The sequence below is a fragment of the Pipra filicauda genome, unplaced genomic scaffold (assembly GCF_003945595.2).
Source record: "Pipra filicauda isolate LSUMZ 115617 unplaced genomic scaffold, ASM394559v2 scaffold166_size2123106_pilon, whole genome shotgun sequence".
In the NCBI taxonomy this organism is placed as follows: domain Eukaryota; kingdom Metazoa; phylum Chordata; class Aves; order Passeriformes; family Pipridae; genus Pipra; species Pipra filicauda.
This window is the reverse complement of record NW_024104173.1, coordinates 158,752-183,514: the sequence shown is the minus strand read 5'-3', so window position 1 is coordinate 183,514 and position 24,763 is coordinate 158,752. Positions and strand designations below refer to the sequence as shown.

Here is a 24,763-nt window from a genome sequence, read left to right as displayed (position 1 = left end):
GTCTCTTGAACACCAGTAAATACTAAAAGATTGGTATGGCTGAATTATAACAGCATTATTATGAATAAAAAATTCTTTCAATTAACATTCTGATAAATACTTATAAAAATTACTTCTACATAAATCCTACATAATAAATTTTCATCATTGCATGAAGAACAACTTCAAGTTAGATCTATACCAGACATTTCAGTCTTTATGCAGTGTGAAATCCATCTGCACATGTAGTAAGTCTAATGCCTGGGATTTTCCAAACATCTGTCTGACCATTGTAGAATTAGTCCAACATATCCTGAATGAGACCTTCTATACATATACATATGACCTATTCATGTGCAGCAGGATCATTGGGAAATTAGGATTTCTGGTCAAGAAAAGATCAACTGTCTTTACTGAGTAGATTTGATCCTGATTATGTTAAATCTACAGGTTGTAAACCTTCCAACATTGGTGTGTCTGACTTAATTTCAGGACAGCTGAATAAAATCACTGACTCCTATCTTGAAAGTTATGATTTTATGAGTTGAACTTTGAGTTAAAGTATAAATATAGATAAATTAATATTTCAAATATGTAAATCCCTAAGGAAACGTCAAGAAAATAAAAAAGAAAATGCTGTCCATCATGTCACATCTGCACAGGGTTTAGATTAGAAAAATTAAATTATGTTTAAATCACCACACTAAAGTCACTAGTTTTACATAGTAGCTTACCATTTCTTCAACAAAGAGTCGGAAACTTGGTCTTAGTTTTCTTTCCAATGTAAGGAATTAAACGCTGCTGTTCTCGTAAACCATTCCCTCAGGGTGTCATTCAAAATTTTAATTATGAGCTGGTGGTCGCCCCTTGTACTTAGTCACTTGAGATCCCTTCACTTTCTTGGATCTTTGCCTATAACATTAAAAAAAAAAAAAAAAGCAAAAGCATTTTCTCTGCCTCTCTAAATGATGGTCATGCTGAGTTGTGAAATCATCCAGCAAAGATTTAGTCTCTCACCAGCTTTACAATGAGCGAAAGAGGAAGCATTAAAAATATTCCATAACCTTCTAGCTGCAAGCATACCTCCCCTTTCTGCCAATAAAAGGTAGAGACAGAGAAGAAAAATATAAGTCTCCAGTTTGATCTCTTCCTTAAAGAATATAGTGAGGGAAAATCTGTCTGTCTCCAGCAGCTTTAGTTCCTCTGCAGCCAGGATTTCTTTGACATAAATTTTAAAGATGAGTTCTTATATGGTCAGTATCTGCATTTCTTACACAGCCTAGCTACAAGGATCTGTTTCCTAGAAACATAAAACCACTGAAAAGCAGTGTTTTTATGCAGTAGAGGTAGATTGGCAAAGGGCAGATTACAGGGGGGAAAAAAAAAGCATTACTTCCAATTTAGAAAACAACATTGACCCTTGCTGTATATGACCCATTAGCCTCAAGAGAACTGAGTTTTCATACTTGATTGGCTTTAGAGTCTTTCCTATTCATATCTGGATTTTTAAATCAAATTATTACTTTCAAGGTACTGAATTATAACTGTAGCTGAAACATCAACAGAATGAGAGAAAATAAATTTATTAAGCTTTTGATTTACTATCTGATACTGTCCCCTTACACAGTCTTGAACACAAATTATAACAAATCAAGACTTATTAAGGAGACTTTCCACTCTATGAAAAAAGGCTCCCTAGGAAGGAATATGTAAAATTGGACAATTCAGTGACTCAAAGGGACCTAGGGCAGAGATTTAAATAGAGGACATTTGAAACCAAATTGTTAAGTGGCTTTTGGACTACACATTTTGGGAAGTGCTTTTTTGTCAATAGATGCCTAATTACATCATTCATTCTATTGTAAGAAAGAACATTAACCTAAATGAAGAGACTATGACATAATTCTATGAAAAAGGAAAATATCTCTTACTGTTCACAGGCTCACATTAGGATCTTCTACACAGTACTTTTACATGAATCTTGTTAAATCTTCGTGTTCTGAAGCAAACCAGAAGCCAGAGATTTTACCATCACAGTAAACTGATGTCAAGTTGTTGCAAGTGTGAAGTAGTCTGCATTCAGTAGTAATGTTAATTAAATTCCTTTCTTCTGGAATAAAGAGGATGAAAAGATATTCAGTCAAAAGTTTTGAGTGCTTTCTTAAGTGGGGCTTCTGTGAACTTCTATTTGTACTGAAGCCACAGTTTTAATACCTGAGTGTAGAAGAATTTTAAGTTATGCAGCTTTCAAAGTCAGCTTGAATGCAATCCACCTGAAGTACAGAGAGAACTAATGTATATCTGTACCCATCTGTAGACAGAAAGGGCAGTATAACCTTGAAAAAGTAATTGATCCACTATATGCACAAAGTGTACAAGTAGGAACAAGACCAAACTACAGAGCACAAGAAGCCTAAAGGTACATCCAAAATGATTAACTTCTCAGACTGCTCAAAGCATTTCGTAAAACTTCTAATCTCTAAGTACAGTTGGAGTATCAAGAAAATGATGAGCTCTCAAAGAGAGACATTCTGGTTATTCATGATTCCTCAAAAAGTATTATCTTAAGAGCTATCCAGACAAAAGTAATAGACAATTTTGTAACATGTGGTCTGATGTCCTATGTTCTCATAGTGACAAAATACTTATAGCAGTAGGCAGCAAATCAAATGCTTGCCGCAAATTCTGATTAGATTTGAGATGTGTCTCTTCTTGTTACCTAGACTAGCTCTTCAGCTCACTTTCTAGTTTGCTTCAAATTCTTAGTCCCTGACTGTACACATTGCATGAATACTAATTCATATCAGCACTCTGTTCTGATATACCTTTGGTTCCTTCAAATGGGAAACTAATCCATACCTTGTAAGAACTTCTTAATTGGAAATACAGAAAAGCACTTTGCCACATTTAACCCCATCTTCCTAGCACAGGCAAAAATCAATAATCCAGAGGGTCTTGGTCATTCAAACATCTCTGTTTGTTCTTATGCCATACCTTGTTATTCAATATCTGTCTTTAGGGTCACTCTTGCAAATGTCAGCACAATTACAGTATAGAGTGATGATCTCTGCAGCTGTATCAGTAACCAAACAAAAGGGTAGACAAACTGTGTATTTCTATCTAATTTTGAAATGAGAGAGACATCAGTAACCAAACATAGCTTTATTTTGGAAAGCAACAGGTGAAAAAGACCCCATTCAAAGACTGATTTCAAAATTAAAAATATCTTTGGCTACAACTTTATATCTGACTATCTGGTATTAGAAGTGAATCTAAATCTCCTGAAATTTCTGGTGAAGTAACAAATGCAAGCTTCTTTTTGGGACATGGTATAAAATCTGTTGTTTCTTTGAGGTTCTTTACTTCCACAATATATTTCCTTCTTACATAGACTGAATATTGACCTACTGCTCCTGTCTGGAAAGCAGACTTGATTACTGAATAAGGAATTTTGTTTCATTGTCATAAGGACATAGTAAGGACACATTCATTTGGGTCTTGTCAGCTACTGGAGTGATTTTAGAGCATATCCTCTTAGTAGTCCTCTATATGCTCTACGAATATATTGGTTAACAAGGCTTTGGCAAGCTACTGTCTCAAGGTCAGGAAAGAAATTTTTTATTCTTTCTACTTTTGTAAGAAAAAAGATAAGAGCACTTGTCAGAAAGTGGATAATGAATGCAGACATAGATTTCATTCTATCCACATCTCTCATAGTCCATTTGATACATATAAATTTGTATCATATGAACTGCAGCCCAGAAACTTCGTTGATGATAAACAGAGCTGATGGTAACATGTTCTTGCTTATATTCATAAACAGATTAATCATGTTTGTGTTACTATGAAATCTAAAAATTCCATAAGATTCATCTATATGCTGTAAATCTATTTCTGCAGAAAGCAACCAAGTTTTAATATATAGGAACAATAAATCATAGAGGAGGGAGAAGATGTGTGACAAGGTAACAGAGGAAGAGAAAATACAGGACAGAAATGAATACAAGTTACAAATTTTGTAATTTTTTTTTATTAGATGTATAAACAAAGACATTACAACCACTCCTTGTTGACTATTTTCTTCATAGTGTTGATTACAGTTGAAAATACATCTAATACCAGTAAAATTTACAACTAAATTAAGCCAGGGGTTCCCAAACACCTCTTTTTAATTTATGTATCTAGAGAGAACATGCCAAAGGATGGTCTAGTTTCTGCCAAGAGTGCATGGGTTTCCAATAGTCCTTGTAATTGAGAAAACCTGTAGATTTTTAAAACCTAATGCATTGTACAGAGACATTACTGTTACATAATAACTAAATACTGAATTCCACTCCCACATTTTGGTGACATCAAGATACAGATGAACAGACTGGTCAAAGAAACGCCAAAAATATGAATGTGCTTAAGTAAATATGCAATTAAGTTTTAACAAAGAATTGTTGTTAAATCCAGGGGGCCATATGCTCAGGATATTCACAAACTTCTGGCTGATGGAAATTGAGATGCTAAAGTATCAGAAAGATCCCCCTAGATTTTTTTATTCTACCTTTTTCTCGGGAACTACTGTTGCCTATTCCTAGGGCTGCATACGCCAAAACAGTTCTTTAAATAATTTCTATAGTAATGATACCAAAAAGCAGCAGAAACAAACACGTTAACTTTAATTTGTAGGTGTTAAAAAGCAGGCATTCTTTACTCAGCGTGCTGGATGCTTGGAGGGTAGCTCCTTTAATCAAGTATGTTAAGTGACAGATAAACAGGGCTTTTTATTACAATACAGAGTTATTGAATGTGATTTGAACATGAAACCCTTGGATCCTGAAGTTTAGTTCAGACAAATCAGTTGGAAAAAATAAGCCAAAGAGCCAAAAGACTTGACAAGGAGATTTGATACTTCTTTGATCTACCTCTTGCTCAGACTCGAAACAATTCTCACCAATATGTGGTAATATGAAAAGAAGGGTAGCAATAGGTGTTTTGAGACAATGGTATAGAGGGCTGACAAACAGAAAATCTGTTCTGAGAGGTAGCTGGACAGAAGATTGGATGTCCTGGTGCGTGACTGGTGGCAGTGGACTCCTATGCTTTGGCAACTGAATCAAGTTACTAGATAAGTTTAGATGTCTATAATTTGGAACTAAATACCATCCCCAGAGAAAGGGCTAAAGTACCTATGGAAAAAAGAAAATGAAATTGAAAATGAGAAAAAAATCTGGAGAGAGAGACCTCCACAAGAAAAATTGGAATCTTTCATCAAATGGTTTATCTGAAATATTTTAGTGATTAAAGATGAGTACATGCAATTATTCTTTCATTGGAACTGATACAATGACAATATTCCTATTTAAAAACATGGTAATGCTAAAAAGCTTTTTGATTTTTTAGTACTGGTTAGTCTGGTTCTGAGTCTTGCCTGGCATGCTTCCCTCTAACCATATAATTATGTTATTTTTGTAGAATAATTGAAAGTTTTCATTATTTTACCTTTGTGATTTTTTTCATTTCTCCAGATTCAGCCTTAATGCTAAACACATAACAATTGGTTTTAACTCATTAGTCAAAATCAATAGTCTGTCTTCTTTTCTACAAGTGATATAATCAGACTTAGTGAGATGCATTTGCTGACTGAATGCAAACATTAAACTGTTGCAAAAAGACTTAGGAAATTTCTTAGATGCTCTCTTTCTGTCCAGGTAATTTTAGAGTGTATGACAATGCTGATTAGGGTGGGTAAGTAATATTCTGGAACACTGCAATACACAGAGGCATTTATTATACACAGATGAAGACTCCTGCTTATGAAAACTTAAAAATCCATGTGAAATTTCAATCTTGTATCAATAATGTATAATAGATAAGGATGCTAATTTTTGTTTTCATTGGCATAGAAAGTGTCAGAAGGAGAGGGAAAATAAATTATGGGTTTACTTTGCGCTTTATTGTCCCTGATTAGACAGTCAGATATCAGACACAATGCAGAAGGTATGGTAAATAAAACAACCACTTGAATTTTGAGGTAGGAAAAGAGTCACTTCCTTTAAGTTTTACAGTTAAATACCTTTGTGAATCAGTTTATGATGATAAATCTGATCCAATAATGACTGAGTTCAGATAAAAGAATTCAGCAGACTTTAAAAAGCTTTGAAACTTATCCTATACATGTAGGAAAATAACAAATTGTGTCTCATAAATACATTTACTGAAAGCAAAACGCAATAAAAATTGTATGGTTTCATATTTAAAGAGTACAAAGTGCACAACAGACATAGGCCTACATAAATAGAAAGGGATGTCAAAAAGCCATTCATCAGAAAAAGTATTTCAAAGATAATGTATAAGTGTACTGAAAGCTTAAATTTATGATAAGTCAAAAGCAAAGATGACTACATTTTAAAATCTCGGTCTCTAAATGACTATAGGACATCCAAGCATTGACTTGGATTCCTATTACCACCATAGTCATTACACAGTCATAGTGCCTTTCTGATTTTACTGAAGTTATTAATTTTTAGCTATTAACTTTGTTATTCCAATAAAATTTATGTGTCACACATCTCTTCTGCTCTCTGTCAGTATAATGGTGCAGTCATACAGCAGGAAGAAGTGCCCTAGAGCACCTTTCAGAGCTACTTCTGAAATTTTTATTGCATTTTTTGAGTGCAGCATTTTAACTCACATTCAGCACATTTCTTCATTTGCAGAGAATATGTCTCCCTGAATGTGGAAATTAATTTAGTATGAAAAACTGCACACATTCTAAGTTTCATAAATGTAATGGATGTTTTCTTGCTCCAAACATTTTGAAAAGTTATTTTAGTGTTATTTTTTTAGGTGCTACAGGTGGATATATTGTAATCACAGGAGAGAACATTTATTAGGATAGTTATGTAAGCTAGGCACTCATTTTAAGTAATGAATATGGAAGATAAATGCAGCTGTAACATAGTGGGATGGCAATTTAGCTGCGTTAAACGTAGATATTTCAGTCGTCCAACAGAATCTTAGCAATATTTCTTTATATGAGAAGTTTGGCCCAACCAAACATTCATACTGGTGTCAGTAAGATTGCTTAATGAAATATTAATTCACATGTCAAATTCTAAAGAACTGAATCTATGTATTTCATTGCTATGTTGTTATATCATTGTGAATAATTAATCATGAGTAGCAGAAATGAAATCATTTAGCATAAACTCAAGTGAATATCTGGTAGCCATTTTCAGTCAGGGATTCATAATCTGGTCCTTAGTGTGTGACAGTTTTCTAGCATTACTTTGATATTGGAAAATATTTAATTTTATAATTAATAGATACGTCTATATTTTACCTACAAAAGAAATTTTGATAAAAGTAACATGTAACTGTAAGCAATATTGAGTCACATATATGTATGACTTTTTCATGTCTTTGTGGGCGAGACAGGACGATGCATGCATGGGAATCTGCATATGTGAATATGTATACATATACGTGTACATTTACATATGTGTATAATTTCAATAATATTTAAACATTTTCCGTATATTCCATACACATATGTCAGTCAATTGAGATTCATTTTTGCTGGAGGGTAAAGCTGAGAGAAGAAGGAAGAAAAGACCTGATTGTCAGAGACTTGAGTTTAGTCTTTCTTTTTATTAGACGATACACTCTGTTATTTCAGCTCTAAATGTCTCAGTGTGCAACCCCATCAAGCCTCCAGGTTAAAAAAACCCCACAGAAGACAGAAGTAGCAACTATATTGTTCCCATCTTCTACCAGACACAAATAAGAAATATCTTTTGGCTATAGCTGGTAAATAAAGTTCCGAAAATATTTGCATGAAGAAAAGTTTCAGTGTTCTTGATCTAAGAATTTTTTTTCTATGAGTCAAAGTACCTTAAGTAGCAGATAATAATGTTGCATTAATTTTGAATAGGATATATATGTTGGATAATTTTTTTTTTCTGGTTAGATTCTTGTCAGATTTTTTTTTTTCTTGGACATTTTTTAAACTTCCATTTTACTTCTCTACTCTGTGTCCTTTTCTGTCTGGATATTTTACCATCTTGCTTTTCAAACCATCTAACTTTCATCCCTTCCTCTGTCATATTTTTGCTGTCTCTCTTAATTGTAATACAATCAGTTAAACCAGAACTTTCAACTTCCAAAATCTCAGATGATGTATGAGTTATTCAGCAATGCTTGCAGGACATGTGACACAGGACAGAGAGGTATACGACTTTCAGACGTGTTTTCTAGTCTGCCCCTTGACCAGCAATTCAACAATACATCTCTACATATGCTGGAGCATCCCAATAGCTGTTTTATATCACACAGCAACTAGTGGCCTTGAGCTTCTGATATTACAGGAAGTTTTGCTGGAATGATGTAGCTAGAGCTCTTTTCATAATCCCTACATTAGTTACAGAGGAATAACTATTGAAAATCTTTGCTGAGCCACTGAGATAGCTCCTTGAAAAGCTATCAATATGCTGGCCTTATGGCCTGCCTTTGCAATGGTGAGAAGAATTCAGTTTCAATGCAAAGATAAATGATTCACCATTTATCTCTAGAAAGAAATAAAGTAGTATATACTTATACATAAGACTTCAGAATAAAAATGTAAATGAAAATAAATCACATTCGTTTCAGTATATTTTTAATTCCTTAAAGTAAAAATGTTACTGTTGTAATGGACAAGCAGAGTTCTAGTATTTATTTTTTCACTACCATCATTATCGTGATAAAAATTTAGACTGAAATTTAATGACAAGAAGAAAATAAAGCAAACATAACAGACCAAAAATCCAGGCAAAAGTACATATTCTTTTAGATAACAATCTGTTACTGTGTTATCTTTAAATATATTTTAAAAAAAGATAATACAAAACTAAAACCAACAAAGTAAACTAAAACCCCAGCCAGTCAAAAAAAAAACCCCAGCCATTTGCAAATATATTTCAGCTCACGAGTTTTGTCAAAGATAAACTTGGACAAAACTGCTAGTGGATATTTTAAAGTTTGTAATTTAAAAGAATTCAGAAGGCTAAGATTTCCAGAAAGACCTTTAGGGTAGCCTGACCATCTACACATCCCTAGTAAGGATGCTTACTAAAGATCCCTAGTTTGGAAGCGTCATGGTCTTGTGACAAAGGACAAAGGCATTCTACTTGTATCTCTTAAAAGGCTGATCCTTTAATCCTGTGTTGACTACTACAATTAATCTAATAATATTCAATGCATCTACTAGTAAATTAACAACAGGTAGTTCCAGTTTTTTTAGAACACCATGGTGGTAAAAGCAGTTTTCCCCATAATGAGAGCTTTAGCGCTGACATCCTCTACTTTTTTCATTGGTTCTTTAATTTTCATTGATAGCACATACTATCTTTGCATCTAACTTAGATGGTATGGATTGCCTCACTGAAGTTTAGAATCTGGGGTTTAGATGCTGCACTTTCTGTCCCTTAATCCTCAGTCCTTCATCTATTAGTAAAATACATTGCATTCAGAAACGTCCAAGGGACTTGATGAACATACAGTACTAGTTACAGCTAAAGGATGTTGTTTTCTTGTTTGATTCTTTCTTAGAGAATGCCTCTGATTATTCCCATCGTTTTTTGTAATTGCTATGTTCATTTTCTTTTCCTTTGACACTTTTTTTGGTGGTATAGAGATAACAGCCAGTTGCACATCATGAGAGCTTTTACTTGACCTGTGCTGGAAGAGATGGACTGAGCAGCACTGCATTAGGGAGTTGATGTCCCACTTCCAGGGTGCCATGAGGGCTGAAGGCTCCCTGTGGAGCAGGCACCAGAAGCTTGAAGAGAAGATGGGTCCAAGCCACCTCTGGGGAGCCCCAGAGGCCAGGTGAGCTTCGTGAGAGGCTGGCCAAGGTCATGAAGGACTGTTAGTGCCCTCAGAGACCTGACAGCCATTTGAAGGCAGTCACTGATGAGATCAGCTATGAAAAAGAGGTGTTAGACCATCAACTGTGTTCCCTATAGTAGCATAACGGAAAATAAATTTTCTGTCTTGGACTTTTGTGGAAATTTAGTCCAAGAATACAATTCTCTGTCATATCACAGTTCCTTCTTACTCTCCGGGGTGTGAACTGGTCACGCAATTCTCTTTTCAAAATTATGGCAGCACGTGGATTCTTCAGTAGGGGAGGAAGAAAAGTTGGCAATAGCAAAACACAAGAAAACAAAATGAAAACCCCCCTGGGAAACTTTGGGAAAGAGAAGTTGGGGAAAAAAGAAGTTAATATCAGCATAATACGTAAGTAGTATGTTGGCACAAGCTTTCAGTAAGATACTGGTGCATCTTTGTGTCCTTTCCAGAACTAGAAGTTAATTATGGCTTTGTTACAGTGTCTTGTAGAGCTATTGTTTTTCTGATAAAACATACAAAAAATTTGTTATTCAGAATTTTCCCTGAAGTAATAATCTAAAACCTCAAGAGTTATCTGGGGTCCATGAACAAAAAGATACTCCTACTGGTTCTATTTCATAACTGAAATAGTCAACATCTTCTTAGTCTCACTTATTATGTTTGCAAATTGAAGACATTTTTTATCCACTGAGATCTGCATTTCCTTCTGTTGGCATAAAATAACTGTAATACTCCATGTTTGTGTCAGATCTTTTCCCAGCTGCATATCCCCCTTGACTCTAAACAACTCTGTATGATATACATGCCATTCAATTTAGGAAGAACAAGGCACTCGGCAGGCATAACACAATCAGTTATTATATTCTGCCTGCTAAAGATTGAACAAGTTAATGTCCTGCAAATATGATTAGAATGTTTGCAACAACTCATTTTACACACACACAAAAGATAAGACAGACAGCTGTATTTTTCTTAAATCAGATTATAATTGACAATTACATTAACATGAGTAAAATTACATCTTGTTAGCTAAATTTGCATTTCAAGAAAAACAAGTGTATTGATTTAAGTAATTCTATCTTCCACATGTATAGATACAATTATTAGTCAAAAGTGACAGTTTAGAGTAGTTTGGTTGGCTGGTCTGTGTTTATTTTGTTTTTTTTTCTTTTACTTAAACAGTTATGGATTAAGAGAAAATAGCTGTGCAGTGGTGCAAGTTGTGATGTCTAAGACCAAACTTAAGAATAGACAACAGTAAATGTCGAGAAAAAATGAATCTTGAGGAAATTTCTGGTAGTCTGATTAAATAATTGATTCTATGACTAATCTTTTTTAGCATCAGAATCAAAACCAAGTATGAGTTAGTGAATTTTATGATTAAAATGTGAATGCATCAGGAGGTTTATGTCCAGCAGGAATAGATCTGACTGTTGTTGTATGAGAACCTGTTCACACTGAAGTCCTGTGTACCATTTTGGTGGTCCTTATTCAAGGAAGATGAACTCAAACTGATGCAAAGAATGTAGACTATCATAGATAATCTACTTTACTTCAGGATACCATGCAATTTATTCTACTCTAAAAAATAAAATAAAAATAAATTAGAAAAAGGTTAAGGTTGAGACTGAATTGTTCTGCAAATGCATCACAAAGTGAATACTAGAAAAAAAGAAGAGTACTTAAAGCTACTAAATAGCACTGACACAAGAAAAAATGTATGTAATTTGCCCATGAATACATTTTTAAAAGATGTTTAAAGAAAGTTGATAAGCCCCAAAGAATTATTTCCAGAAGAAAAAAAGTAGAATAATGGTTATTTAACAGTTTTCAGATGGAAGTATGAAAAATTAACAGAAAATACTGCATAAGTTGGTTACCAAGTGCTCTAAATCTACATTCTACATTTCTGTGGTCAAGACCAACATTATAAAGAGTATTTCTACATGGCAGCAGCTAACACAGGCAGGGAACCACTTCTAGGAAATATAATTATAATATGTAATAACTCATGCATGGACCAAGACACCAAATGGGTTGGTAACTGAACCTTTATTCAAATGAGACAACTACTTATATATGGGGTTTGAATAGTAACACATCACACCATGTGACCTTAACCAATCACACCAAGGCACTCCACTGCACATGTGTGATAGAGTACTTGGGAGACCACAACTCCCAGAGTGCTATTTGGCACCCTTCCTGTAACATGAACACCACAACCAGTATTAATATGCTTTGCATCTGAGAAATGCTTTCAGTATGCTAAACTGGAGTTCATCATACACGTAAACTAGAAACAACAAAGAAGTTCCCAGTCTTCTTCTCCTCAGTTTTAGCATTCTGCTGCTTACACCATTATACTAGTGTAAGTGCTTGCAAGGCTTCATGATGAACCAGAGAAGGAAATAGCTGCAAAATAAACAAACAAAACAGAATACATTAGTCTTTTATGCTCTAGCCAAAACTTGGTTCACTGCACAGCCTACAAGCACTGTAGTTCTAACATAAGACAAGAAGAAAGGCAAGAACAGAATAGGCAAACAACAGAAAAAACTTTTTGTACAGTAATGTTTTAATCATAGATTCATTAAATTGTAGAATAATTTGGGCTAGAAGCATTGTAAATTTTGATGTGGAATTTAAAAAAATTAACCACTGAAAATTAAGGAGGCTTATGTATGAGAAAGAAAATAATTTAAAAGCTAATAAAAACACTTTTAAAAATATTTTCCTTTACCTTGACTTTCCTTGCTTTTCTAAATCTTGGAAAGCCCTAGAGCAGCTTAATCTAGAAAACTGAATGAGCACTGGAATAAGAAGGTCTTTGAGATCAACTTTCCCTCTGAAATACAAATCTTCTGGGTATATGACAGGGCAATGTCCTTATTTCCATGAATTTGTGTTTTCCACAATGCATTTGAAATTGTCCCCATTTCACCTGGGGTTTAAAGACTTGAAAAGTGCAATTAATTTTTGGTAATCAATTAAGGAAAGCTTGTAACTGTTGGTTCTGCATTGATGTCTCCATTAACTCTACAAGATTAATTAGTGCTTTGCTTTTCTCATATATATAAAACAACATGAAGTTCTGAGAGTGAAAAAGTATTAAGGAGTTACTTGTATTTTGAATACTCTTTCATACATAAGTACTCTCTCCAAGAGTACATGATGATGAAGACATAAAGTAGGACATGTTGAATAAACTTCCAAGTCAGAATACAGGAGCTGAGCGACAGAAAATGCTGACACTTTCAAATGAAGAAATATTTAAGTCTATCTCAATAAAACTTGGATTTAAATCAACAGAAATATACATGAAGAGATTATGTGAAACATGATGACTAAATAAATTCAAAAGCAATATTTTCAAAATATCTCAGTGAGAGTTTTAGTTGATTTGTGTCACTGAACACTACATAGTCCATACACTTAAAATAAAAAACCTTATCTCCTTTAATTGCTATGCAAAAAGAACAGCAAAAGAATTTATTAGATGATGACTGCTTACTTTGGGACCCTATGAGTAAATAATCACATAAAGTGATTGAACATAGGCTATTAAGAAAATGGGACTGGGAAAAGTGGCATGTAGCAATTTGATTTTCACTTGAAAAGCAGGAACAGTAACATCCATGAGAGCTCTGTTGTCAACACAAATGAGGGATATGACCTTTTTAAGCACTGAAAATATTTATGTTTAAATTGCATTTTAGCAGGAATGAAGGGAAGAAAAATTCAGAAGAAGAAATCCTGTCCTAGAAGTGCATAGGTCTGATCTCATTTCCTTTTTTTCTTTGGCTTGGGGAGAGATGTTCCATAACGTTAGTCATGATCTCAGTTCCAACGACTGAGAAAAACAAACAAACAATACCCCACCCCATCACTGTATAAATTATTTTCCAGTTTGATTCAGTGTAGGAATGAATCCTGTCTAAGAGATGAGCTTTACTGTTTTACATAGCACAGAATGCACTTGCATAGTCAAATGATGAGAATGGCCTATACCTCCCATGCAATGTAGTCCCAATTAAGTGGAATAATCATAAATTATCTTTGAATGAAGAAAGAAACAAATAAGTAATTAAGAATCATCGGAAAACTATTTTTTATAACAAAATCATAGAATTAGAATATGGTTGAGGTTGGAAGGCACCTCTGGAGATCATCTAGTCCCAATCATGAGTATGTACCTCAGGGCACTGGATCAGTTTTATGGTTTAAATAAAACATAGACTGGACTTAAGGCAACAGAATTTAACCTAGGTATTTTTATCTAAAGTTAAGCAAATTATGTTAAATTTAAAATTAATATTGAATTTAAATACGAATGAGTATTCTTACTATTAGTTTATTAGTCAAATACAGAAATTAAGTAACTATGGTAATTAGAATGAATATTGTGCTATAGAATGGCAGTTAAAATTCATACTTTGGCTACACTTGATTATACAATTATACATTGTTCCTTGTTCAACATTAAAATATTTATAAATTTCATGATGGTTTGTAGTTCAATATTACCTTTAAAAAAGATGTGAGTCAAGGAAAAATTAACATTTGTTAATGATTGTTCTAGAAAAAAAGACTGAGGCTCTTTCCTGAACTATTTGGTGTATAGATAAGATTTTAAATCTTAGCATACTTATAAAAAATATTTTACTGTAATATAAAATATCTATGCTACCAGACACAGAGCAGAAACACAGCAAGGATAGGGAAGAAAGAGCCCTGGTGTAGGGAAAGGAAGAGGGAACAAGAAAAAGGCAGGAAAATTATCAACATCAGTAGCAGACTGTGACTAACTAAACTCCTAGGATTGCAATGTGACTCACTGAGTAAAATTCAACAGTGGAAGAAAGCTCATGTGGGCAAGGGTGATATGCCTGTACAGCTCAGACAATAATACAAAGAAGCCTAACTTAACCTAAACACAAAGGGGACCATAGAGTCACTTTTGTTATAGATAAATCACTATCAACAACTGAGTGGATCAGCTGGTGGTGTAAAGGTTTCCCTGCCTCAGTCAGACTGGAACAGGAGGAAGGAACATGTGGCTCAACCCAAAAACTAGACAACTAGCAAAATATTTCAAAGATGCCAATGACCTTGATTCAGCTTCAACCTGTATATTCCTTCCTGGTGACTAGGGACACAAACATATTTATGGTGAGCCTTTTATAGAGATCAGCCATGGGAATCACACTGGAATTGTGAGTGAACTGTGTGTTGCACTTGCTGTATTTTGCAAAGTGTCACTTACCTTTGTATTGTGTTTTCAGTATATTTTGTATCGCTTGGCAAAATCAATAATCCCGTGTAATGTCAATAATCTTCAAGTAAGTAAATTTAATATTAATCAGTTCACCCTCCACACATGAAATATCTCAAAGAACCTGGTCAGAAAGTACCATAAGTATCAGATTGACACAGAGTCTGAATAAACTCGTTGGGTCTTACCTGGTGACCTTAGAAGAAGCTGCAGTTCAGAGGAAGGCTAATCTTTGAGACTATTTTGCAGTTTCGTGTAAAGCAGATGGAGGGAGATAGGATATCATATTGATACTGTATCCTAAAAATGTCTCAACACAGATTTGAATCAGAGGGTGGTCAGATGACCATGCCTAGCATCTTTTAAAATGCTCCTACTCCATAACTTGGATTACTATTGAAAAGATAATCCAGAAAGTAATTTCAGAGAGTGGTTTTATGTATTAAGGCAACCGTAAACATGATGTGACAGTGTATGAGAAAGTTTAAAAAGTGTTAAAATGACAAAAAGTTACTCTAGAGAAAGAAAAAAAGTAATTTTGTAAAGTTATCAAAAGCTGTTAGCTAACACATATATAACTTCATTCTTTTGAGAATGAAAGTCACTTTATATGTTCTTTGAAATACAACAAATTATACCCTTTGAATCATACGAAGAAAGAAAACCTGGAGAAAAAAATGTAAGAGCAAAGAAAACTAAAGCTTTTATCAACACCTCTCTCCCCCAAAATAGTCAGTATATTTTATATTTTGGTCAGCTAATTTGCTTAAAGTAAATTGTAAATACAAGAAAATATGTCTTGATTACAGTTCATGGCTTCTATTTATAATTCAATATATTGAAATAAAAAGAGGGGCTCTTTTTACAAATTTATTCCCAGAAAAAAATAATGAACCTTTATAAGACCTTAAAAATGACGAGTGAAACAATGGAATGGTGTAATGGTATTATTTAGGAAGAATCAAGTATGCAGCATGTATGATGTGGATATTTGTCTCATCTTAATTAAATATTTCTTTTCTGTCATCCTAAACTGATTTATTTCAGTTTATTTCTGTGTATTTATTTAATACACAGACCTGCAGTTATATGCAATTTTCTTCAAGAAACTAAATTATTACCTCTTCAGTTAGAAATTAGGAGACTGAAAACTGTCTTTTTTCAGTCCCTCTCAGAGGACGAACAACAATAATTCACATGTTAAGATAATTGTCCTACTCACAGTCTCCCTTATAACACAGAAGTTACCATCTTTCAGAATTTTTTCGTTAGGGATTGCCTCCTTTATACATAACTCAGGCCATTAGTACTCAGGTGTGAGACCAGTGTGGCCTCTTCACCCTGGCTAAATTTTTTCCTAGGCTGAGAATACACTAAAATTGCAAAACCTAGTAATCCTTTCCAATTTTCTGATCTGGATACACATGTCGGACTTCACCTTGGCTCTAATTTAGCCCTAGAGTTCCTGGCTTTTTCAGGAAGGAACTTTATATGTTTCTTATACTAGTATGGGGTAAAATGCAGCATCTTAAGGCAGAATTTGCTGTTGGCATGCAAAGAATACAAATAAACAAAAATGTTGTTGTTAAGTTTTTAATAAATGGGAATTCAAAGGATGTTTAGTGTGGACTCTTTAGGGATCCATTTTTCTAAGATATACCTTAACCAACCTGCACAGATAAGATTACATAAAGCCTGAGTTCAGTCTGATGCTCTACTAAAGTTTCTAAGGACATAAGCAATGTTTTTTAATGTTAATTGATAAATTATAAGGAAAGTGTATCCTTTCTGAACATATGGAGGATTTTGAGTGGAGTACAGACAGTTCGTCAGTCTTGTTTGGATCTGACTATATTTGTTTTACTTGCAAATAGTTTTATTACGGTCTGTTATAATATGTTGATTTCAAAGGAGTAAAATGTATCTTGTAATTGGCCCTGCACCCAGAAATACCACACCCTGGGGGGCTACCACTTTCTAACTCTGGGGGAAAACACTTTTTACCCTAGGACAACATGGGATATGACATTTCTAAACTCGGGTTATAAACACAAATTCTCTATATATTGAGTGGGGATAAGTAGGGGTCTTTTTAAGCATTATGATAACCATTGCCTAACAGTTCAGTGCCTTAGAGAACCAAGAGGAAATGCCAGATAATGAAGTTTTTATACAACTCTACTATTGTCCCCTGTACAGGTACTATTAGTACTCACAGACTGAAGCAGCATTTGAAGGTGGATGCCTGCAGTTTTCCTTTGGTTATGGAGGGTGACTTCACCACACCTCAGAACCCAATTCCAAAGATGCAAATTGTGCAAATTCACCTTGACAAGGCAACCTGTTTTCCCTGGGCCTTGAGCCACAGATCCTTCCTCTCACCATACTATTACAGTGATTACTGCAATCCAGTTTAGTGGTGCACTTACCCTTTCTGGTGAAGCTACATAAATATGGGCAAACAATGCAGTTTGTTGGTGAAAGTGAAAGAGTAAGATGTGGCTTTTTAGTGCCCATTTTGAGGCTTTAACTTTGCATCTTCATATTTAACTAGTTGCTTTCTGTATGTTAAGTAAAATATCTGCTACTTTGATTACTTTGTCTTTCAGTAAGTTGGGATAAAGTTGACATCTGCTTTACCATGTAAGACTTCAATGATTTGGTGGTTAAGTATTGCCTGAGATGCCCAGCTTAGATTAAAAGAGGAAATTGCTGGCAGAAGGAATAGCAGAGTTTTACTAGCTTAGGATATTCCAATGACATAAATGCTCGGCATTTTTGCTGCTAGCCACATAAAGTATTAGAGACACCAATCAAATTCCCAACAAAACTAAAGCAGTGTTCTGAACTAAAACTTTGTTTTACAAAATTTCTTTATATTCTTTTGCCTTACTACAACATAGGAAAAGGCAAATATTTTGTTTTATAGTCTACCCCAAATTTATGTAGTTCTCTGTATGATTTCAAATGTTATTTTCAGTTATTTATTTTTTCAGAAAGAATGAGCAGATGGATTTATAACTGGAAAAAGAAGTGGCTATCAAGAAAACTGTTACAAAGTGAACATCTAGAAAAAAGCATGACAGATTAGCAGCCGATAATTATCAACGTATTAAAAGCTATGTTAATATTAGTAAACTTTAGTAATTTGTAACTAGAACACAATTGTTGGAAAACTTGTACTTTTCAGTGCAACCTGACTTCAAGAAAATGTTCAGAAAAAGTAAACCAAAGTAAACTTAGAATTGATATAAACTATGATATGCTGACACAGAATGATGCACTAACTCACTCTGATTATAGCTTATGTAATACCCTCACCCTTGAATTTCTTTTTCAATCCTTAATCCACTTAACAGTGTCTATTTCAGTAAACAAAAGGATAATCAAATGTGGTAGAAAGGTTGATTTGTTGGGGTTTTTTTTCACCAAAAAGAAGACATTTCTTAAACAGACTGAACTTATCTCATCTACTGAAATACTGTCCAGGACGTGCTATTCTAATACCAGAAATATTAAATTGATATTCATTCTTTGTCATATATGCAGTTATTCTGTAACAGAATAAAAATGAACTGTATGAAAGAATAAATATTAGATAAATATTAAACAAAAACCTCTTTCTTGGGATAGGAAAATAAAGTAATTGGGAGAAAAGAAGAGGTTCCTTAAATCACCTGGAATTTCATTATTGATATTATCCTCTGTTTTTCTGAATTACAGTATTCAGATGGATATAGATTCACAGATCAAAGACCATAAAAGATTGAGTATGAGAGATTTAAAAAGAAAGAAAAAAGTGAAACTCCTTTGCCCGAAACCCCCCCCCACTTGAATTCTTGTGTTGTATTTCAGTGCAATTAGTAACCAACATCACGCTAAGAGATGAGAGAAACTCTAGTTCTCAGTTTCTTTTATTGATAGGCACATACCAGCATATGTCTGGTGCAGTTATCAGCTTAATTTTTTATCTTCTTACAAAGCTGATTATAAAAAATCTGAAAGATAAAACTGTAATAAATCACAAAAGAAACTATGTAGACACAGACTGAGATACTTAGGGAGGGAAAGGCGTGAAGTCCCAGTAGAAACATAGCACTTAAAATAGTAACTAAAAAAAAAGTCAACGTATAGATGAAATGTAAGGTTCTGCTTTAACTTAAAAGGATTTTTTAATTTTCTCTTCTCCCTTTTTGTCTTTTTGAAAAGGGATAATGTAAGGGCAGCTGAGTGGGCAGTTGGCAGCTGGCCAAGGTCAACCAACCATGAATATTTTTAATTGTTAATCTTTTTAAATAATTATTAATATGATGAGATAAATCTGAATGTAGATGCTTATAATGTTCATTTCTGTACTTGAGTTAATCAACTTGGGTTTCCTTTAGATTCACTTTTAGGCTCAGTTCAGCTTATCTGGGAGTATGTGCTAGTTTATTAAGAAAAATTGTATTCTAAATAGTTAAATTTATTTCCATAAATTGTTCACGATTCAATATTGCCTTACAAAATTACGTGAGATTAATATCTGGAACTGATAGAACACAGAACTGTGTCTCTGCTCCCAAATTCCAGTGTTTAATTGCACAGCTTTTCTCCCCTTCATTCTCCTCACTGTGATCTGAGTAATTAGAAATGAACAGGGATGTCAATCCTTGCTAATGAAAAATCTTCATGTCTAGACTTAGGACACAGACTTCAGTAAATAATCTAAGATTTTAATTAAAGCTAAATTAGAAAACACAAATATTCTTAACAAAAATAAATTTCAGCTTTCTCAGAAAAAAAAAATCAAACTCTCAAACACCAGGTTAGTAGCAAACACTTTTAATGGAAAAAAAAATCTCTTTGTGTTTTCAAAGAAATGCAACACTTAATGCAGAGAAAAATATCCAGCTGAAACAGCGTAGCTAGAAAATCTCTTTTAGTCCAATTAACAGGATTCAGCCTTTTCCATGTAAGTCAATTTTCTGAAAAATTCTAAGAAGAAAAGTGCAAATAAATATGTGGCGAAAAGCCAGGTAAAAAATAGCTGAAGCTATATGATACATCTAACCAACAAATGATTTGTTTCTCAATTTAATTGGGGATGAGATAAGAAAAGGATTTAATTCCATAACAAGACGCGCGCGTACCCCCCGTGCCGCAGATGTTACAATTTATAATACTGCCTGTCTAATCTGAAGTTTTCCCACACTGTGGGTTTTGCCCTGATCCACCCCCATCCTGCCCCCTGGGAATTGGGGCAGGGGTTTTTTTGGGACCCTCCCTTCATCAATCATCTTCTTCAGAGTACAAGGGGTACATGGTGACCTAGTTCCTGATCATGTTCTGCGGTTTGGGCCAAGATGCAAGCATTCTTCAAACAGAACAGGCCTATCTAAGAGTGAGACTGAACATATTCTAATGGAATCCAGGGGTAGAATTGATATGGGGAGCATGGAATGGGGTAATAGGGTTGGGGAATGTGTGTAGTTTCTTTGCTAAGGGTAAGAGAATAAGTGCTGCTGCTTCTAAATCCACTTCTACTATATAACTACTTATAAAACTTACAAAAATTAGAAAAATAAAAAAAAACTAAGGCATCAAAGGTTTACAAGAACACAATGCCTGAACACAGCTCTGAGCATTCTGGTGCAAACTCAGATCTGACCCTTCTTTCAGGAGCATGGGACTAAAGACCTCTGGAGGTTTTGCATGCATAGTGAAGAGCTGGATAAGGACTAGTTTTGTTTTAAGAAAACTAGAAGTTGACAAGCAAGGGTGGACAGGAAGGGGGATAAAGAGAGGGATGGGGAAAGCCACACAAGAGGGCGAGACACCTGCTGAAGCCTGTGAAAGTGACACTCCTTCAGGCATCACACAGCGTATAACCCCAGGGTAGAGGCTAAGAGCTGCAGACTGCCTAGAGACTCACACTTCTTATAAAAGGATAAACCCCTGAAATAGGATATGGGGACGTGGAAGCAGGGAGAGGACTTCAGGAGGAGCACGCATTGAGCTCAGTGAATAAGAGCATCATAGACTGCAGCTATTAGTGCTGACGACACAGCATTAGCTCTATGATTTTGCATATTCACAGCTGGTATAGTATGATTGTTAAGGGAGGATTGATTTCATATGCTGTGATAACGATTAACAATGTGCAATAACTAATTATTTTCAATGTGTGATGTTAATTAATGTCACTCTAATAAAGTGTCGTTTAACAGTTTGAGACTGACCTGATTTTTCAGTCTTCTAAGCACTCCAATCACAACACTCTCCGGTTTCCTGATACACTCAAGCATTCATTTGTAAGAGGTGGCTGTGAACGGTTGTAGAATGCCTTAAAAATTCGGAGTGTTCTTGACTGTTCATTGAAAACATGATGAAAAACTAATACATATAATCTCGAAACAATAAAATTAAATGAACAATTATTTATTAAAAATATATGAATATTTTATGGCATGCTAAACTATAATCAGTCACAGACAGCATGGCTTCATGAGAGGAAAGTCCTGCTTATTAAATCTGGTTTCCTTCTATGACAAGGTAACTTACTTAACTGATCAAGGAAAGCCAATTGATGTCATCTTTTTGGATATCAGTAAAGTTTTCAATACTGTCTCTCACAGGATCTTTCTGGACAAAATATCCAACATGCAGCTGGATAAACACATCATGTGTTGAGTGAACAATTAGGCCGAGCACAGAGGGTAATAGTGAATGGGGGAACATCAGACTGATGACCTCTGGGTCTTAGTTCTTGTCAACGTCTTCATAAATTACTTGGATGCAGGACTTGAGGGGATAATAAGCAAGTTTGCAGATGATACAAAATGAGGAGGAGCTGTTGACTCCCTTGAAGGCAGGGAGGCCTTGCAGAGAGACCTCGGCAAATCAGAGGGCTGGGCAATCACCAACCATAGGAAGTTCAACAAGTGCAGGATTCTGTACCTGGGATGGAGCAACCCTGGATGTTTGTACAGATTGGGGAATGAGATGATGGAAAGCAGTGCCACAGAAAAGGTCCTGGGGCTCATGGTCAATGGCAAGTTGAGTCTGAGTCAGCAGTACCCTGGCAGATAGGAGGGCCAACCCTGTCCTGGGGGACATCAGGCAAAATATCACCAGTTGGTCAAGGGAGGTGTTAGTCCCACTCTGCTCTGCACTGGTGCAGTCTCATCTTGACTATTGTGTGCAGTTTTGGGCACCAAAATACAAGAAAGATATTCAGCTGTTAGAGAGTGTCCAAAAGAGGACAATGAAGATGGTGAAGGGCCTTGAAGGGAAGCCATATGATGAGTGGCTGAGGTCACTTGGTGTGTTCAGCCTGGAGAAGAGGAGATGAAGGGGAGACTTCATTGCAGTTGCAACTTCCTCGTGAGGGGAAGAGGAGGGGCAGGCACTGATCTCTTCTCTGTAATGACCAGTGACGGGACCCAAGGGAATGACCTGAAGTTGTGTGAGGGGAGATTTAGATTGGATATAAGAAGAAGGTTCTTCACCCAGAGGGTGGTTGGGCAATGGAACCAGCTCCCCATGCAAATGGTCACAGCACCAAGCCTGACAGAGTTCAATAAGCGTTTGGATTATATTCTCAGGCTCACGGTGTGACTCTTAGGGATGGTTCTGTGAAGGACCAGGAGTTGGAGTTGACAATCCTTGTAGGTCCCTTCCAACTCAGCATATTCTGTGATTCTATGATTTTTTCTGCCCTTTCCTTTTTGATTAATTTTTATTGTAGAAATGCATGAGATAGTTGCATTTTAAGTATAGTATGAAGTATATGATCTGTCACCTGAAAGAGTTTTATAAAATCACAAATTGAACAGAGGGTAAACGTGGAATATCCTTCAATGCATGAAATTAGGAACACAAAAAAAACTATGAGAGCAGGTGAAATTCTTAATGCAAACAAGAGAAATATATTATTCTACAATGAAACTTGTGAGATTTATGTGAGATTGTGGAGGTGAAAAGTGTGAAGAGCATCAAGTGTGGTTGGTTAAGTTTATTAGAAGACATGATTATCCCAGAATGCAAAACATATTCCACTCAGGAAAACATGTGGCCTTAGTAAACAAGAAGCTACAAAGGTGTATCTGAAAGTTCTAAATACAAACATATCCCTAATCACCCTCTTTACAAAATCTTATTAAAATATCTTAAAAGAGGCAGAATATATTCAGAATCTATAAAATATTGGTTGTAACTGACAGTTTCGTTGCTGACACTGTATCATGTGAATGTCTCCAGAGACTGATGATAGGGAAGCTAATAATTTCGTCAAGGCAGTGTTAGCATAGGCAGTAAGGGTAGTTCCATACTGTATGCATCTAATTTACATAGATCTGTAATGAAGATCTTTGCAGCTGAGGTAAACTTCCTAAATTTTCTTTTCAGTTAAAGGACAAAAAAGGTCCTTTTAAGAAAAGATTTATCAGCTCTATTTTAATGTCCACATTGATATTCATACACAAATGTAAAACAGCATCAATAACCAAAGCTGCATTAGCTTAAGTTCTGAGTAATGCATAAATTCAAATTGTGAATGTCAATGCATTTCAATGCAGATGTTCAAGTGTACAAATCCTCCCAGTACAGGACCCAGGGACCATTAAAGAAAATAATAAGAGCCAAGTTCAAACAAACAAATAACCCCCCCTCCAATAATCAGCAAATAACAGATATGTGGGATACCTGTCTAAAAGTCATCACCACTGGAATAAGTTCACATGGGTTGACGAGGAGACTGGAATATACTTGGAAGAGAGATTAACTGGAAGTTGCTGAACAGATGAACCATATTAGGATCAGGACACTCGCCCAGGAGGGCAAGTGCAGAGAGCTGTGTGAGAACTGTGAAACTGAGGGAGGAAGAAGTATCACATATGCTTGTCTTTTTAAGTTTTCTTTGTCCTCTTATGGCTGCTGTGGAAGATAAAACACTAGGCCAGACAGCACCCTGGTGTGAAACAGCTTTTGCTGTTCTTATACGTGGTTTTATGCAATGTAAATTCTAACAACTTATACAATGATCTATTTAGTTCTTGTTTCAGTTAGTAATCTGAGTGATCATGATTCCTCCTGTTATGACTATGTTAGTCTGAAAAACAGACCATGGGCTTAAGCATTCTACCCCAATACTGTTAAATTGTAAACATTTTATTTGGTTTGGTTTTGAACAATGATATCTGACAACCTCAAAGAAATATCCCAGTTATAATCAAAGAATAACACAGATCAAGATTTGTTCCTGATAAACAACATGAATAACACCACCATGTTTTAGAGAAGGTAAAAGAGATGGTATGTTTGGCTGAAAGCTAGACTGTGCTACTTGCCCTAAGGAGCCAATGATGGAAAATTGTTGCCTTTACTTCTCCAGATGTTCAGCTGACATTCTATTGCATTTCAGAAGAGAAACTTCCTGGGAGCCCCAGAGAAAGAGCATAGGGTTTAGACTAACTCTGCAAGTTTTGTTCAGAAGAGATTGTCCTAGAAGAGGTTTTTTCCCCTTGAAATGAAAGGGACACAACTTAAGGTGGACATGCCAATACACTGCATGCAAGAAACATGTATTCAGTCTTCTGTTCACAATCTTCTTCCACAGTACCAGCTTCCCACTTCTTAGTGCAGCACTTC

The 24,763-nt window shown here is 35.1% G+C and overlaps 1 long non-coding RNA gene across 1 annotated transcript in view; it reads right to left on the bottom strand.

Annotated features, from left to right (window-relative positions):
* Positions 1–1,160, bottom strand: part of LOC120322896 — a 38,833-nt gene extending 37,673 nt beyond the window's left edge. The window contains exons 1-2 of the long non-coding RNA XR_005562849.1: positions 997–1,160; positions 714–891 (exon numbers count right to left, since the gene is read on the bottom strand). This is a non-coding gene — a long non-coding RNA (uncharacterized LOC120322896). The remainder of the gene's footprint in view (positions 1–713; positions 892–996) is intronic.
* Between the last annotated feature and the right edge of the window lie 23,603 nt (positions 1,161–24,763).